This window comes from Panulirus ornatus, chromosome 9, assembly GCF_036320965.1.
Source record: "Panulirus ornatus isolate Po-2019 chromosome 9, ASM3632096v1, whole genome shotgun sequence".
Lineage (NCBI taxonomy): Eukaryota > Metazoa > Arthropoda > Malacostraca > Decapoda > Palinuridae > Panulirus > Panulirus ornatus.
This window is the reverse complement of record NC_092232.1, coordinates 9,773,707-9,783,814: the sequence shown is the minus strand read 5'-3', so window position 1 is coordinate 9,783,814 and position 10,108 is coordinate 9,773,707. Positions and strand designations below refer to the sequence as shown.

General features: G+C 47.5%; 1 protein-coding gene and 1 long non-coding RNA gene across 4 annotated transcripts in view; one reads left to right on the top strand and one right to left on the bottom strand.

Moving 5' to 3' along the window:
• Positions 1–10,108, bottom strand: part of LOC139750196 (uncharacterized) — a 1,037,082-nt gene that overhangs the window by 323,141 nt on the left and 703,833 nt on the right. For both annotated transcript variants that reach the window (XR_011713101.1, XR_011713100.1), the window contains one exon: positions 3,772–3,851. This is a non-coding gene — a long non-coding RNA (uncharacterized lncRNA). The remainder of the gene's footprint in view (positions 1–3,771; positions 3,852–10,108) is intronic.
• Positions 1–10,108, top strand: part of LOC139750194 (uncharacterized) — a 403,260-nt gene that overhangs the window by 83,695 nt on the left and 309,457 nt on the right. The window lies entirely within an intron of this gene.

Below are 10,108 nucleotides of genomic sequence, written 5' to 3'. Positions count from 1 at the left end.
CGTCAATCTGTCGTTGAGATATAAAGGCACACCCGCACTCCAGGACGTGACATTGGATACAGTTCACTACCGTTTGATACTCGGGCCTCCGCTGCCACCACCACCACTACCACCACCGTAGCTGCCACCACTACCCCTGCCACCACTACCACCACTACCCCTGCCACCACCACCGCCACCGTAGCTGCCAACACTACCCCTGCCACCACTACCACCACTACCCCTGCCACCACTACCAGTACCACTACCACCACTACCCCTGCCACCACTACCACCACTACCCCTGCCACCACTACCAGTACCACTACCACCACTACCCCTGCCACCACTACCAGTACCACTACCACCACTACCCCTGCCACCACTACCAGTACCAGTACCACTACCACCACTACCAGTACCACTACCACCACTACCCCTGCCACCACTACCAGTACCACTACCACCACTACCCCTGCCACCACTACCACCACTACCCCTGCCACCACTACCAGTACCACTACCACCACTACCCCTGCCACCACTACCAGTACCACTACCACCACTACCCCTGCCACCACCACCGCCGCCGCCGGTCTCACTAAGCTGCTTGTTCACAGTGCCGATATCGTGGCTGAACCTGCTCAACGTAATGGCAAGGTTGGTGCTGTTCAACGGAGCAGCGCTGCTCAACGGAGGGGATCGTTGATTCTGTACGCACACTGCAGGGCGAAGGTTCACACCGTTCAACGGAAGGCGAAGCGTAAAGTGGCTTAACGAAGGGAGGGGTTCAACGGAAGGCCAAGTGTAAAATTGCTTAACGAAGGGACGGGTTCAACGGAAGGCGAAGTGTAAAATTGCTTAACGAAGGGAGGGGTTCAACGGAAGGCGAAGTGTAAAATTGCTTAACGAAGGGAGGGGTTCAACGGAAGGCGAAGTGTAAAATTGCTTAACGAAGGGACGGGTTCAACGGAAGGTCAAGCGTAAGGTTGCTTAACGAAGGGAGGGGTTCAACGGAAGGTCAAGTGTAAGGTTGCTTAACGAAGGGAGGGAGGAAGGGTAGGAGTGGGGTGGATGGGGGGGGGGAATTGACTCTACCTAACGGAGGGGTTTTTGCTCAAGGGAACGATAGGGTTAATACTGCTCAACGAAGGGGGGGGGGTGGAGGGGGTAGGGTTAATACTCCTCGACAGCGTGGTAGGCGGTTGTCTGGCTGATACTGCTCAACGGAGTTACAAGGTTGTTACTGCTGAACGGAGTGGGCACGATCAATATTACTCACCCGGAGTGGGCACGATCAATATTACTCAACGGAGTGGGCACGATCAATATTACTCAACGGTGTGGGCACGATCAATATTACTCACCCGGAGTGGGCACGATCAATATTACTCAACGGTGTGGGCACGATCAATATTACTCACCCGGAGTGGGCACGATCAATATTACTCACCCGGAGTGGGCACGATCAATATTACTCAACGGTGTGGGCACGATCAATATTACTCACCGGAGTGGGCACGATCAATATTACCGGAGTGGGCACGATCATTATTACTCAACGGAGTGGGCACGATCAATATTACTCACCCGGAGTGGGCACGATCAATATTACTCAACGGAGTGGGCACGATCAATATTACTCACCGGAGTGGGCACGATCAATATTACTCAACGGAGTGGGCACGATCAATATTACTCAACGGAGTGGGCACGATCAATATTACTCAACGGAGTGGGCACGATCAATATTACTCAACGGAGGGGGCACGATCAATATTACTCAACGGAGTGGGCACGATCAATATTACTCACCGGAGGGGGCACGATCAATATTACTTAACGGAGTGGGCACGATCAATATTACTCAACCGGAGTGGTCACGATCAATATTACTCAACGGAGTGGGCACGATCAATATTACTCAACCGGAGTGGGCACGATCAATATTACTCAACGGTGTGGGCACGATCAATATTACTCAACGGAGTGGGCACGATCAATATTACTCACCGGAGGGGGCACGATCAATATTACTCAACGGAGTGGGCACGATCAATATTACTCACCGGAGTGGGCACGATCAATATTACCGGAGTGGGCACGATCATTATTACTCAACGGAGTGGGCACGATCAATATTACTCACCCGGAGTGGGCACGATCAATATTACTCAACGGAGTGGGCACGATCAATATTACTCACCGGAGTGGGCACGATCAATATTACTCAACGGAGTGGGCACGATCAATATTACCGGAGTGGGCACGATCATTATTACTCAACGGAGTGGGCACGATCAATATTACTCACCCGGAGTGGGCACGATCAATATTACTCAACGGAGTGGGCACGATCAATATTACTCACCGGAGTGGGCACGATCAATATTACTCAACGGAGTGGGCACGATCAATATTACTCAACGGAGTGGGCACGATCAATATTACTCAACGGAGTGGGCACGATCAATATTACTCAACGGAGGGGGCACGATCAATATTACTCAACGGAGTGGGCACGATCAATATTACTCACCGGAGGGGGCACGATCAATATTACTTAACGGAGTGGGCACGATCAATATTACTCAACCGGAGTGGTCACGATCAATATTACTCAACGGAGTGGGCACGATCAATATTACTCAACCGGAGTGGGCACGATCAATATTACTCAACGGTGTGGGCACGATCAATATTACTCAACGGAGTGGGCACGATCAATATTACTCACCGGAGGGGGCACGATCAATATTACTCAACGGAGTGGGCACGACCAATATTACTCACCGGAGTGGGCACGATCAATATTACCGGAGTGGGCACGATCATTATTACTCAACGGAGTGGGCACGATCAATATTACTCACCCGGAGTGGGCACGATCAATATTACTCAACGGAGTGGGCACGATCAATATTACTCACCGGAGTGGGCACGATCAATATTACTCAACGGAGTGGGCACGATCAATATTACTCAACGGAGTGGGCACGATCAATATTACTCAACGGAGTGGGCACGATCAATATTACTCAACGGAGGGGGCACGATCAATATTACTCAACGGAGTGGGCACGATCAATATTACTCACCGGAGGGGGCACGATCAATATTACTTAACGGAGTGGGCACGATCAATATTACTCAACCGGAGTGGTCACGATCAATATTACTCAACGGAGTGGGCACGATCAATATTACTCAACGGAGTGGGCACGATCAATATTACTCAACGGAGGGGGCACGATCAATATTACTCAACGGAGTGAGCACGATCAATATTACTCAACGGAGTGGGCACGATCAATATTACTCAACGGAGTGGGCACGATCAATATTACTCAACGGAGTGGGCACGATCAATATTACTCAACTGAGTGGGCACGATCAATATTACTCAACGGAGTGGGCACGATCAATATTACTCAACCGGAGTGGGCACGATCAATATTACTCAACCGGAGTGGGCACGATCAATATTACTCAACCGGAGTAGTGGTGATGTCCATAGTGTTCAGTGGAGGGTTAAGGAATAATACTTCTCCAAAAGAAGTTCATGGGAATACGGGTGAGGGACACACGACTGGAGCACCTGATGCGGTCATCATCTCCATGCGAGACCTAAGAGTGTGGTAGGAATGCAGAATGCACCTCCTCACCCCCCCACCTCTCCCTCCGGCTCAACAGGCGGCAAAGGGGGGGTTAGAAAAATAATAAGTGGAAACATCATGTAAAGTGGGGAAACCACATTACCATGGACAAGTGCGAACAAGAAAATTCCCTTACCAATTTTCCGATGGACTGCAGTGGGAGGGGGGAAGAGGGGGGCCCCCGGGCAGGGCTGAGCTGACTGCTGGACCTGGACCCTGGAGAAGAAGGTGTATTGTATTCGTATGCAATTTATTCAACTGTATTTCAAGTTATTGTTTTACTGTTCAAGACCTTTAATCATGGGCCATAACATATAGATGTTCATAGTCTTCAACCATGTATTTGATGAGGTCAATAAAATATCTATCTATCTTGTTGAATATCTATCTATCTTCTGAATATCTATCTATCAATCTATCTATCTTAATGTCTATCTATCTACCTTTTTTGAATATCTATCTATCTGTTCTAATGTCTATCAATCTATCTCTTTTCGAATATCGATCTATCTTTTTTGAATATCTATCTATCTATCTATCTGTCCTGATAGATCGTGCAAGTTCTCGCCCTGCCTTGGTGACGTCACGACGTACCAACGGGGGGGGCTGCTGCTGCCCACTGTATATACAATCTCAGGTTCGCGTCTACCACTGGGGAAATGGGCGAAACTTGAACTCACCCTCCGTGGCGCACACACACCCCACCCTTAAAACTACCAGCTAACCTCTGCTGACACATTTGATGTTCTCTTACCTGTTGGTAATGTGACTGGCGTAAAATGGGAGAGGGGCACGCTGGCCTTTGCTGGAACAATATTCCAGGGGGAGAGAGAGAGAGAGAGAGAGAGAGAGAGAGAGAGAGAGAGAGAGAGAGAGAGAGAGAGAGAGAGAGAGAGAGAGAGAGAGAGTGTGTGTGTGTGTGTGTGTGTGTGTGTGTGTGTGTGTGTGTGTGTGTGTGTGTGTGTGTGTGTCCCATTGGTTCATGGCAGAGACGCTTGCGCGCCTCAACCCATTCCTTCCCTCTGTTGACACCACGTAAGTAAGAGTCAGAATTCAGTTCAGGTATTATCCAGAAGTGATCACAGTACCGTCCCGCCACAGTGACGGCCAGGAGGGTGTACACCCGTCTTTTGTCTTCGAAATCGTGTCAGTCACGTGAATGTTACACGTTACGTCATTCACTCCAGTCTCCTGGACTACTCCAATCATATTATTCCCATATTTCAACCGTGGACTTATCTTGATTACACACACACACACACACACACACACACACACACATATATATATATATATATATATATATATATATATATATATATATATATATGTATATATATACATGTGTATGTGGGGGGGTTGGGCCATTCTTTCGTCTGCTTCCTTGCGCTACCTCGCTAACGCGGGAGACAGCGACTAAGCAAAATGAATAAATAAATATATTATTTCATTCATAAAATCTAAAATCTAAAAACGTTTCGTTCATGAATTCCCTCCACACACACACACACACACACACACACACACAATCTGATCATACTTCTTTCACGTACACGATCATCCCGTAGTGGTTCAGTCACACACACACACACACACATGTATTTCAAAGCACCAGTTCGCCATGCTGGCCTTACTCACGACAACATATCCAGACACTGACACAATGATCCTCACCAGCTTCCCCAGACCTTGTAATGAAACTCAGATGTACAACGAAAGGATATAAAAGAGGAAATAGAAAAAAGAAAAAAAAACGAGAAAAACTGATTTCTTTCACAGAAATCGACCATGCGATATAATACACACACACACACACACACACACACACACACACACACACACACACACGCAAACACACACACACACACACACACACACACACACATATATATATATATATATTTGATCGTGAGCAACGAAATTTTCAAATGAATTCTTGCCATTCAGAAACAAAGATATCTTGACCAGGGAAACATGGATCAAACAACGGGTGTAATTGCTTTATAAATTTGGAGTTACTGTTTTCTGTTTATTGAGTAAGAAGCGTTTGATACGGGCCTGTTGTTTGATGCTTTATTGACCCGAACTCATCTGACGACTCACCCCCTAACCCCCCCCCCCCCCCCCCCTTCCCTACCCCCCCCCCCCCCATCCCCACCGGTCGCTTTTCAGAAGCGAATGTTCGAAATTAGCAACACGAATGAAGGGAATACGAAAGAAAAAGAAAGAAAAAAACTATTTGAAAATCGTAGTAAATAAAGGAGAGGAGGGGGGTTGGGTGGGGTTGAGGGGGAGAGAAACGAGATGGTAGTGTGAACAGAAAACGAGACGGTACTGTGACAGAAAACGAGATGAAGTAAGGAACTTGTAAGGCAAGGAAGAGGCGTAAGGGAATGGGAAGGTCTAGAAAGAAAAAGAAAAAAAAAAATTAGAACTAATTAGGGAAGACAAAAAAATAGTCGATTTTGTTCTCCTGAGCAAATTGTGTATTAAGGCGAGAGTGGCGCGCGGGGCGAGACAGCGGGAGAGAGAGAGAGAGAGAGAGAGAGAGAGAGGCCCCCCCTCTCGCTCAGGACGTGTGTCCTCACTTAACGAAAACCTGTTTAGCGTGGACCTCCCTGCGCGGGGACCGACGGGAGGTAGGTCGTCCTTGTGTGTCCCCTGGACCACAGAAAAGGAGGAGGGTTCTGCGAGCTGGCTCTTCCCTCTCCCTCTCCACCATCCTCCCTCACCTCTACCATCACCACGAAAATAGATTTTTTCCCCCTCAGTAAATCACACATATTAAGCCAAGGAGCCAAAGAACACCTTTACAAACAGAGATGTGATATTCGAGTTATTCGCGAGATACGCCTTATCTCTGTATCTCCTTATCCGCTAGTCGTTATCAACAACCATTTCGAAGATCTTCAGGCGCTGGATCAAGTCCGTGGTTGGTTGTTTGGGCTTCAGGGCCTATCGGCTTCCAGGGGGTTCACTGAGGTGCCGTCCAGCTACTACATCCATCGACTGGAAACGCCTCAAAACCTTCTTCGTCAGGTGTTGAGGATACTTCCAGAGGGCCACATGACACTCTAGACGACACACGCGCAAAGGCACTTCACATCTACGAACGATGAGTTGAGATTCCAGGTCTGGACGAAGTCCTTCTTTAAACGAGAGATGGTTTGATTCTGTCGAGTTTCTGGAACTAAAGTGTAATAAAATCTTCGCGAACACGACTGCAATACCTTGAAGAATGCTGGCGACATATCGCCACACTTGACTGATGCAGGAGGCTATTGTTTTTGCATACCAAGTGAAAGGTTGACACGGGTGGACAAATTCTCTACCTTCTACGAGAATATGATCGACTCGCTACTCATATTTTCCCCTTTCGTTTTTAAGCGAGAATATTTGAGAGGCGTGAACCACAGCGGACGCGATGGGCCGACTCCCCCATCCCCCGGAGTAAACCCCATTTTCTATCCTTGTCTAATCATCTCTCTTTTCTCCTCGCGAGTCTTTCATTACTTCTTCCTAGCCAGGCTGGAGGTACCCCTCGCGAAATGGCAGCTGTCAACCGCTTCTGCATTTATTATCCGCCTCTAAGGTCAGTCCTGGCTGGTGCGCAGCGGCGGCCTTGTACACATACTGACATTCAACACCAACAATACCCAGAGGAGGAATGAGGCGACACGTAAACAAGAACAACGCCGAAGAAGAGCGAGAAGAACACGACGCTCGGTGGTGTTCCGCCGGGGCGGAGGTGGACGAGAGAACAAAATGGCCGCTTGCTTCATTATACACGAGGACTTCACTGGTCTGAGGAGGAGGAGGAGGAGGAGGAGGAGGAGGAGGAGGAATATTATTTGTTATTTGCTGGTTAATGACCTTTGAACTGGTGTGGGCCAGCGGGGAGGTAATGCGCCTCACCTGACGAAGTTCCCACCACCCCGCTTGCCCGGCCGCCGACACCCGCGTTTTAAAAAGCGCCGCGCGAGACGCGGGTGTGGGGTGGGGACGGCAGGAGAGCAGCTGTACAATGGACGGGTGTTGGTGGAACGTGAGCTAATGACCTGGAAGGCCAAGCAATACAGCGATGATGTCTTCTTCCTCACGTGGGGAAGACGTTGTGGCTTTACTACACGTCTTCTTTCCTTCTTTCTTTGTCTTTCTTTTTCTTTCTTTCTTTCTTTCTTTCTTTCTTTCTTTCTTTCTGTCTGCCTTTCTTCTTTACATTCTTCTTCTTTATATCTATAACAAGGTTTAGCACCGTTCCTTCATTGTAAGGCCAACTGACTTTAACCTCGGTAGGTACGTGTGTACGTGGATTTCAATACACCTAGACACCTCTTTTCTGTCATCACTCGTTACGTCATATAAGGACTATATGTGGTCAGGGGTCAAATATATATGCTGGGTTCTTCCTCCATACCATCGGGTCAAATGACACTAAACTACACAGACATACCCACACAAGTCAAGGACAAATGTGTGATCTAAATAAAGTCTGTCCTTCTACTGGGATTTAAAGTTCACTTCAAAAAAAAGAAACAACATTTGTTCACCATTACTTGACCAAGTGTATTTTTCTTAACACACACACACACACACACACACATTATGCATACATCAGATATGTGACTTCACCTACTCAAAGATCTCTTTGTACATGTGTATGCTTCCCCCTTCTCTCCCACCCCACATACTATGCGTATACCAGACACGCAATTTCTTCCATTTCTCACCATTGTGGAGGGGTCAAAGGTCACTAAAGAAGAAAAAAGAAAACAGTTCTTGAATCTTATTCTTTTTACCATGTTTAACATGATGTTTAAGTGAACCTTTCATAAAACCTTTGCACCCGACGTCCGAGACAAGATGGGGATGACCATCCATAGCTTCCTTTAGAGGTCAGAGGTTACTTTAGAAGTTGATAGAAAAAACAGTCAGTCAGTGTGCTATACATCTGCTGTCTGATCCTGGGCGAAAACCCAACTGGGGAGGAAGGAGTTCAGGTGCTGTGTGGAGGTGAGACGGACTATACCATACTCGCCCTTACTATGTCTCTCCCGATGGTCGACCAAGGCGACCAGAATCTCAGAGGGTGCTGGACAACTTCCCCTTCTGTACTATCCCTGTCGATAAGTGAGTCAAGGAAGGAGCCAGGGGAATCTATACATATCTTTTTGTTTTTCTTTCTTTTCCTCATAGGCTCTCTAGTGTTTCTATTTACCAGCGCATCCTCGATCAAGGGGGATAGGCGACCTGAAAATGGACACACCAAGAAACAGGCTTCGGTATATCATTCTAAGCTGATGTATTCCTGGGAATCGTACACCAACCGACTGATGTATTCCTGGGAATCGTACATCAACCGACTGATGTATTCCTGGGAATCGTACATCAACCGACTGATGTATTCCTGGGAATCGTACATCAACCGACTGATGTATTCCTGGGAATCGTACATCAACCGACTGATGTATTCCTGGGAATCGTACATCAACCGACTGATGTATTCCTGGGAATCGTACATCAACCGACTGATGTATTCCTGGGAATCGTACATCAACCGACTGATGTATTCCTGGGAATCGTACATCAACCGACTGATGTATTCCTGGGAATCGTACATCAACCGACTGATGTATTCCTGGGAATCGTACATCAACCGACTGATGTATGCCTGGGAATCGTACATCAACCGAGAATAAAATGAATTACAAAAAGTCTGTAAATAGCTTTCTAGCCAAGCTGGCTCTTTCTTTATTCACGGCTGAGTGAAAGCGAGGCTTCTGAAATCGACCGTACATCAAGCAACAGTCTAAAATGTGGCAGTGCCTACCGTGAGACGAAAATGATAATTGTCTGTGTCGTTAGAATACTTAAAATACGTTTTATCCCAGTAAACACACACACACACACACACACGTACACACAGACACACGTACATGTGCCTCCGTGGCGGAGCGGTCACCGATACTAACCATAGGTCATCACGGACCAATCCGAGCTCGGATCCTCATGGGTTCGAACCCTGGGCATTTCAGTCGGCCCACACCCAACCCAGGCGTTCACCCTGTTCCTCGGGGGGCCGGTCGATAAATGGGCAGCCTGCTGGCTTAGGGATGTGTGTGTGTGTGTGTGTGTGTGTGTGTGTGTGTGTGTGTGTGTGTGTGTGTGTGTGTGCGCAGACATAAGAGTAAAGACAAGATGCATGAATAATGAAAGGTTAAGAGACGGGGCGGCAATGCGGGAGTAAAACCATCTCGCCGTAAAGTGGTAATACCAGTGGCATGGTGTGACATGATCACGAACCTCAAATTCTTAAACTGGTTTGACGATTTCAACGGCGAACACAGTAGTTCGAGAGACGCAAAGACAGAACTACCCGAGTCCCTAATGTGAAATGAGGCCAGAAACGTGTTAGAAAACAGGTCAAGAACTTTTCCTATAGAACTATACGAGGTGTAGATGTTTTCCTATAG